The sequence below is a fragment of the Triticum dicoccoides genome, chromosome 7A (genome assembly GCF_002162155.2).
Source record: "Triticum dicoccoides isolate Atlit2015 ecotype Zavitan chromosome 7A, WEW_v2.0, whole genome shotgun sequence".
In the NCBI taxonomy this organism is placed as follows: domain Eukaryota; kingdom Viridiplantae; phylum Streptophyta; class Magnoliopsida; order Poales; family Poaceae; genus Triticum; species Triticum dicoccoides.
Window position 1 is genome coordinate 141,581,396 of NC_041392.1, and position 9,157 is coordinate 141,590,552.

The window sequence follows — 9,157 nt, forward strand, 5'->3', positions numbered from 1 at the left end:
AACATTTGAATGTACATAGTACGAGACTTAATATCGATGTTTCAATTCGGTGTACATTGTAAGATTTGAACCGAGGACCAGGCATACGGGTAATTATTTCGAATTCGTGCCATACTAAGTTTCGAAAAGTTGACATTGACTCAGTTTGTTGTGCTATTTTGTAGGTCATATGTTTGAATCCATCCAAAAGTTTTCTCACTACCATGGTGTTCATCATATACATATGAATTTTTATTAAAAAAGTAGCGTGGATACAGTGAAATGCGAAATCCACGTTAGAATTGGAGATCGCTACGTGACACACACTCTAATTCAAATAACTAACTACGTGACACACACTCTAATTCAAATAACTAATTATGTGACACACACTCTAATCCACGTTAGCGTGGGTACCGTTTCGATTTTTTTTCAAATAACTCCTCATTAATTAATTTATAGTACCCACTCTGTTCACTTTTATAAGACCTTGAAGACATTTCAGACAATGTGCAAAACAGTTCATTTTAAGTTGTCTGAAACGACTTACAAAAGTGAACGGATGGAGTATCTCGTTTCGAATGACTAATTATTGCAAGGAAAACACGGGCATGGTAATACATACAGATTCGTTTCCAAATGAAAGAAGATTGGTTTGCATTCTCAAATAGGCGCACCAGGCAAACCAGGGTCGTGTCGGGGTGGATGCTGCTTCGGTGCCTTAAAGGCAACTGCCTTTGGGTCACTGACATGTGGGCCAGCCACCTGTTGGGCCCATATGTCATGGACACATAGGCAGGTGCCTTAAGGCACCGAAGCATAGTCCTGTCGGGGTGGTCACGTGTGTCGGACGGACACGTAGCACCCAGCCACCCACCCCCCTCCCCCAAAAAAAGGATGACGACAATATAAGTTCGCGCTTCGACGTTTCAGATTGAAATATCTGGCGCCCCCAATTCCAGCCCTGCAAAATCTCTCTTCTCCACCGTCCCTTCCGCGCCCAGATTGCTCAAATCCCTAATTCGCCGCCAACCCTCGAATCGCCCCTCGTCTCGTCTCTTTCCCCACCGTTCCCCACCTCTGTGCCGAACAACGACGACGAAGACGACGGTCGCGCTTCACCACCGCATCGGAGCTACCTCATCTACGCCCTCGTCCACCGCACCGGGTGGTCCACCGACAACGTCGGCCGCCGCAACCGACGTGCCTCACAGACACCGAGTTCCACCACATCAGGTGTGCTTCACCGGCGCCGTCTCCCAGCTCACCGGGGCTACTTCACCGAGCACATCGTCGCACCTCCGCCCCCCGAGGCCATTGGGGCTTCACCAACGGTCTCATCCACTGCATCATAGCGCTCCGCTGCCACTCAAGATCTGCATCTGTGCGTGGCCAGCCAACGCCAGCGCATCACCCTCAACGGATCTGAAGTGACCCGCACTCTAGCTAGGCGAGCATGCCCAAACGCCGGCCCGAACTAGGTATCCACACATCACTCCCTTGTGCACTATTCCGACAATGTTTGGATATCCTTTCATTGCTCTCTTAGCTTACACGCCTATGCAACTCTGACCATAACTCTTATTTCTTCTGGAGATATCATCTGAACAAGCAAATCCATATTTTAGCGAAGCATGACGGCGCTACGAGATCTGGTACACATCCTGCACACCCGTATAACCTTGTAAGTATCTGTCCTCCGGTACAACATCAAGGTCGATTCCTCTTATTTGATCAACCATTCGCCGTGTCAAAAATGCAGAGGGGTGTGCAAGGAGCACAAGGCCTGCACATCCAAGCAAGTGGTAACATGGACTTGTACATGGAACATCCCAAGCGCAAGAAGAGTTGCAGTGAGCCTGTACAACGAGCTAGCGTAAGTCCCTGCATTTCATTTAATTCGTACTAGCATTCGTGTATGATTTGTGTGCAGTGGCTAATCCACGAATTCAAGTTACCAGGGGCGAACATTTAACTTAAAAATACGAAGGCACTTGCACTCCGGAAATCAATATAACTTGAGAAATGTGAAGCTACATGCACTTTGAAAACCAGCTAATGATCCAAAGTAGTTTAGATTATAAACACTAAATGATGCAAGCACCAAAAAACACAAAATGCAACATGGTGTACAAGGACTACAAACATGGTCTGTACCTGCTTGAATTATTCGTTCTCTGGCTGAAAATATCGAAGTGTAATTGCACGTATAACCAATGCGCAAACTGCATATCAATATATCTATCCTGCACAAGTATGCCAATAGTTTCAAACAACAGATTAGAAAAGTATTTATGCTACGTTGTCATGATACGGGGACTTTCTGGTAGATGGCCTCGATGTTTCCTCAAGCTATGAAAATGCACTATAATTTGCTTGTCATCAATGCTTACAAATCTCTGTATCTCTCAACATAGTAGATCATCATTAGACACTAAATCCTTCAATGAGCTTGCAAAATGCTTGCATTAGATCCCCCATTAGACACTATATGTTCATCACCAGGAGCATGTAAAATGTTTGCATCAAATCCTTCATTAGCAGTCTGTTCATTAGACACTTCAGGCTCAAGAGCAACATGAGCTTGTATGTTTGCACCGGAAACTTGATTAGATACATCAGATTAAGTCAGTTCAGTATTGATTGGGGGAGTTATAAAATAAGTAGAAATTGGTTTCATTTTCTCATAGATTCCCTAAATATAAGCAGTTTTACAACACCGTTAGGTTTAACTATTCGCCAGAAATTGAAGAGTTGAATTAGATATAATCAGGGATGTGATGTACCTGCTCGTTGCGCATGCTACTCTTGCAAGCTGCGACTGTCCGTTTGTGCAAGCTCGATGCCATGCCCATGCTGCCGCCGCTGCCTCCCACGCAGGCTACACCCAGGCTTGGATCTTCATCTTCTTGTCCTTCCGTTCGCTTGAAGCCCGGCGACCGCCCTCCAACGAGGGCGCGAGGAAGTGTTGTGTCAGTCTGTCCAGTGGTGGCTAGGTTAGGAGCGAACCAGACTGGAGGCTGGAGCGAATGAATTGGGATTTTTCCTGCTGTCGATCGATATGGGAGGCGCTCGTTTGGGCCGCGAGCCTGCTATAGGGCCTGCCTTGCACTTATGTTATTGGCCCATCCAAATTGAAACCTCTTTCTTCATTTTTTACATTGCCTGCTCGTGCGTTGGGACGAACAAAACTAGCATGGGCCAACCTGAACGACTCAAACTAGGTGCACACTTTCGAGCCACCTGAGGCGGCCGCCCATACCAGCCCCTATGGTGGCGTCGCCCCTTTTTGCGTGTATGAATGGATAGTGAAAAATATTCCTGTGGCGCTTTTGATTTACCCATAGAATGGTTGAATTGCTTGTTTCTATGAACTGAGTTCGCCAATAATGTGAAGGATGCCAGTCTTTTCATCCTATTGTAGATTGCTTAGATCTCGATATGCCAAAAGTAATCGCATGAAATATACAGTAAAAGCTAGTGTGATGTGTTTGGCTACAACTAGTCTGACTACACGTCCTCATATAACATATCAAGGACGCACCATCTTACCAAATTAACCATTCGACTTACCCATGCAGTGTGGGAAGAAAGAAGTATTGGGACTGTGTATCCAAGCAATTGATGCCATGGACTTGTTCGTACAATCTTGTAAGCGAAAAAGAAGTTGCAGTGTGCCTGTACAAAGAACTAGCGTAAGTTCAGTTACCTGCTTCTCGGAATTTTAGTTAGCCACTTATTGCAAAATTGTTCAATTATGTTGCTTGGCTTAATTTAGTTTGCTACTGATTACATAATGGCACAGCCTGTTTATCATATTGTAGACTGCGCCTATCTATGTGTTTGATACTTACTGTTAAGAATTACCTGTTTGCCTTAACTTAAATATCTACTTGTTTGTTTAACTGCTGTGCTACTTCAACAACGGGTTACAATGATGTTAATAACTACTTTTCAGCATCCAATTGAAACTCTTTAATTCCTTGTTTGTTTAACTGGTTTGCTGTTATAACTCCCAGTTGAGATGTTTTGCTAACTTCAACTTTTCTGAATCCAATCGGAACTTTAATGGCAAAACAGGTTAGCCCAAGATCAAAGAGCGAGGTCCCCATGGACATTGCATCATCGCACAGCAGTGTCACCGGCCCAATCGTGCATTAGGAATTGCCAATTGCTGATGCTCTAGAGGCTAAACTAGTGGTAGAAATAGATTCTGCTTCTGCACTTAGAGATGAAGTTGACATGTTGAGGAAGCAAATAGCACAATCACAAGCAGTACTCAAGACAACCATTAAATATTTGGTGGATTTCAAAACGAAGCAAGCTGAGACTGACCAGATTGTTAAGGTCCTGAAGGAAAAAAGGAAATTAAATTCATACTTGGTAAATCATAGGTGAAATGTTCTTTCCATAGTTGAATAACCTTTGTGTTGTCTGTTCATGTAATCAATCAAACCATTTGTTTTAGAGATCATGTAATAATTGTTTTTTTGTTTTTTTGTTTGTATTTTTATTTGAGCACAAGTCTGTATTAATTGATAAGACTCGGAGACATTTCATTTGGATTGCTATGCCAGACCTACAAATATGCCAATCGGGCTGAATGTGCATTCAACAATAGTAGTATAGATGGACCATAAGTGGCACGCATCGGAAAGGGCGAAGATGCTGGCTAAAAAAAGCATGCTATTGTAGCCAAAAAAAAGTACAGTGGTCTGGCTTATGTATGTTAGTTGATATTATTGATCCATATACTCTATAAGTGTTTATATGTCTGTTAGTTCCGTACATTCTTGGTTGATTGACTCGGTATTTGAATCTTGGTACATCACTTGTGTACATATCTAAATGGGAGTACACATTATGCTGCGTGTGACATTTGAGTTGGACATGAAGTGTTCCAAATATTCGAATTCACCTTAAACTGGATTCTAGTTTCTGAATTTGAATATCGGCATTTGTAAACCATATTCATATATGACAGTGGAATACATCTTTGTCGTCCTTTTGAAGATATATAAAACACATAGAATGATTTATAAAGATTCATATAGGAATACAAAATGGATTCAAATTTAGTTGCTAGGGTAAACGTGGATGCTTATTGTCCCAAAATTCGAAAGAAACAGCAAAATGTCCACTCCCACATCGGCTGCCCGAAGCCAAGTGTTTGGGAGATGGAAATTACTGTCTACCCATTACACGGACAATCCATCGGCCCGATTTCCACTGCTCTAAATAGGGGTAGGTTAGTAACTTCAATTAGACGTGACACGACCGCCTCTGAGCCCATTCCGACACGGTGGGCGTCAAACATGGGCAACAAAACTCATTTGATTCAAGCTCGTCCGAAAGACCTCTGTTTCTCCCTCCATTCCCCATTCATACACGGTGGGCGGCAAAACACCCTCTCCTCGTCCGAAATAGATGTAGGCTAATATTTTAAATAGGGGCAGATGTGTAACTTCCATCAGACATGACACAACCGCCCTACCTGTCAGCCCCGTTCATACACCATGGGCGGCAAAACACCCTCTCCTTGCCCGAAATAGTTACCGGTAAATATTTGGGAGATGCGAGATTACCGTCCTATCCCCAACCGACGAGACGTCCAAATTTGAAACAGGGGATAAGTTCGTAACTTACCCATATTTCAGACAGGCGCGTCCCAAAAACATGGTTCCCCGTACCTCTCCCTCCATTTTCCCATTCATACACCACCCGTGCTAGAACACCCCATTCCCACACCAGCCTTCGTCCGCCACCCCATCCATCGCCGCTGTCCTCCACCACATCCATCGCCACCGTCCTCCACCATGCCGGAGCGCCTACCAAGACCGCGTCGTCCACTGCTAGAGATGGACGTTTCTCATCCACGGCGACGGACCAGTAGCCTTGCATCGCATCCTCTCGCTTCATCGGCACCATCGTCCTCTTTGCCAGGGCCGCTCACACGACCTTCTCTTCCACCGCAACAGGACTTATCCCCCGATGCACCCGTCTACCGTCGCAGATCTGCTTCAACGCCACCGACAGCCATCGCACCCCCGATGCCTACACGGCGCCGCAAGAGAGGTGGTACTTCATATCTCCTCAACTTTTTGATCTCAACCAGAAAATAGATCTTAACTTGGTTACTCTACTTTCTTTTCAGCTCTTAGAATTTAGTTCTTAGTTCGAAGCAAACAATGGATGCTAAATATCATTTCTCCAGTTTGCAGCTTCAAATCTACCATGGCACAGCCATAATACGGTTTAATTGATCATGCTTAGGGTTTAATTGATCATGTTGGTTCCGTGGTGGTTTCTTTAATAGAAATCAGAGGGGAAACCCTCTTTTGCTAAAAAATATATGCTTAGAGTTTCCCCCTTTTATGATCACTATACGATCAGAATACATGCTTCAAGTGATAATAACACTGCTCCACCCATCAATCTAAACAAGCTTAGTTGTTCAAATACGAATCTGATATTATTAAAACAGAGTTGTTTAATTGGTTAGCTAATGTTCCTAAATTAGTTTCAAAAATGCATGTTCGCCGCTCAGGTGTGTATCTCTGTGTGTGGTCTGGTCAGCACGGTTGGGGAGGTGAACTTTGCATATGTAGGGGTTTATAGGGAGACACTCTCCGAGTTGAAACCGCAATGCATTACATAGATAATCTGACTACTTTTTATGTTTTCATGAATCTCAGATTCTGAACAACATCATAATGATTATGAGCTTGCGCGCATGAAAAGAATAAAGCAAAACAATGCCATGGCTGTCAAACTTGGCATTAAGGGACTGAAATCAAGTCTGGATGCAATGCAATGCAAACACTCTCCACCTACAGATTCATGCTCAGAATATGACCCTAACAGTGATTCTGAGCTAGAGGGAGACCTAAGTCAATGTAGCTCCCTAGTGGAGGAGTCAGAGGAAGATGCCCTATCTTATTCACCCATCAAGGTACTTGCTCTAACTTTCCAAGGTTACATTGCTCGCACATATCTTGCAACTGATGCTTTGCATTGCTTCTACTTTGTTGAACTGCCATTAGTTTAGTTTACACATCGTGTATGTGTATACGCCCTGCCTATCCATTTTCAGTACATATTCCATCTATCATCATACCATATTTATGCATTCAAATGCTGTTCTTGTGTATTAGACGTTCAAAAGGAAGAGGGCGATTGCTGATCGTGGAGGAGCACAAGCAAAGTATTTGGAAAAGGTAGTGGCACCTGATAAATCAAATAGCCCATTAGGTGTAGTTGCAATATCACCTGACCCACAAAATACCCCAACTCTAGCAGACTCTAGCCCTACTACACTGGTCATTTCTGATGCCCCAACTCAGCAGACCCCAACTGCAGCAAACAGTATGATTATGCCAGTTGACATAGCACCAGCTGTACGATGCAAAACCCCCATTCCAGCAAAGAGTACACCAAATCCAGTTGCCAAATCCCTTTTCAAACCAGAGAGAGCCCCAATTGCAGCAAATAGAACCCCTGTTCCATTTCATCCCAGTTTAGAAGATGAAGCTTTTGTTGTTGTCAGGAACTTTGTGCGCATCTTTCCTTCATGGAAAGATTATACCATAGCCACAGAACAATTTCCAGTCTTCCTCCGCAACTTACGCGTAAGTAATGTACTAATGTTATTCATGGTCATTACTGCATATGTTTCTGGTGACAGAAGACACAAGATTTCATTCTTTTAAATAGGCGAGGCGCAAACTGGATTGTGATGACGATCAAGGGTTGGTTGCGCTTTTCAAGCACTCGTTGGTGAAGTATCATTCCTACCTGAGGCAAGCGCACTTCAATGGCAAGCCTCTGAACGAAATTTCTGTAAAGTCTCCAGTGCTACATTTATCCGACGGTGACTGGAATAATCTTGTTACACATTGGTCTCGGCTGCAGCGTAAGGTACTGTCTATGATATCACATCACAATTTGAACTACATTTCTGCATTTTCCTTAATGTCTCACTTGTACGAAAACTGTTAGCAGAAGAACGTTCGTTCTCAAGGGACCACAAAATCTTGCAACTATACTGCACACTACATTGCTCTTGCGAGTACCTCTTTCCCTGTATGACCATACTTACTTTCATAGCTGTTTGATTATGTAGCATCACTGCACATGTTAGCCTCGTAATTGTCCATTTGGTGGACATTTTAAGATCCGTATGGACTCTTACATAAATTTACAATCAACCCAATGCTTTTGAAGAGGTTTAGCTCTGCAGTCCTCTTATAAGGACTGAACGTGGTCTATCACTGTAATTACATTAACAACTACTCCCTCCGTCCCATAATATAAGAACGTTTTGTACAGTACACTAGTGTTCAAAACACTCTTGTATTATGGGAAGAGGGATTGGTTCATTCTGTAGCATTCTGCATCTTATCTCCCTCGCCCACCATTTACTAAAAAAAGATCAGATCTATATTTAATCTTACCAACAAGTAGAATACACAGACAATGCCAATGCAGAAGTGTAGCCCATTGCTCTTGTCAGTACATTTTGTCCTGTAACGCTTGTACTTCCAGGGATTGGTAGTTGATTATGTAGCATCAATCTGCATCTTATCTTCATTATCCTCTATCCCTTCCAGTATTATCATATCTATAATTACTCTCTACAAAATGTAGAGTACAGGCAATGCTTATGAAGAAGATTCTATGCTAAAATTCTTGAGTTATCCTTCCCTTGCCATGGAGAAGGGCATTATAAAGCCGGTGTTAACTGTTAATGTAAGTCAGTCCTTCTAAAGCCTTTATCATCAACTGCTGTTTCATTTGCTCATACTCCCTATCGTTTATTGCTGTTTAGTTTGCTGTTTCTACCAAAATGCATGTTCGTAAGAACCGTAAGTTCTAAGTTTTACTTGTAAAACCAAATTCCTTATTCATACCATGCACATTACTTAATACTCCCTATATGTATGCTTGTTTTTGTGGATCTATAATCCAGTGTGTGGTGAAGCAGCCCACGTTTGCACCTTGTCATCTCCTGTTTTATCTTACTGATGTGGCTGATGATATGAACAACATGCCATGCACATTATCCAAAATAGATACAATGATTTTCTTTGCCCTTCATCTATGCTTGTTATGTTGACATGGTAATCCAGTAGTGTGGTGAAGCTCCCCGCATTATGAACAATACCAAATTATGCTATTG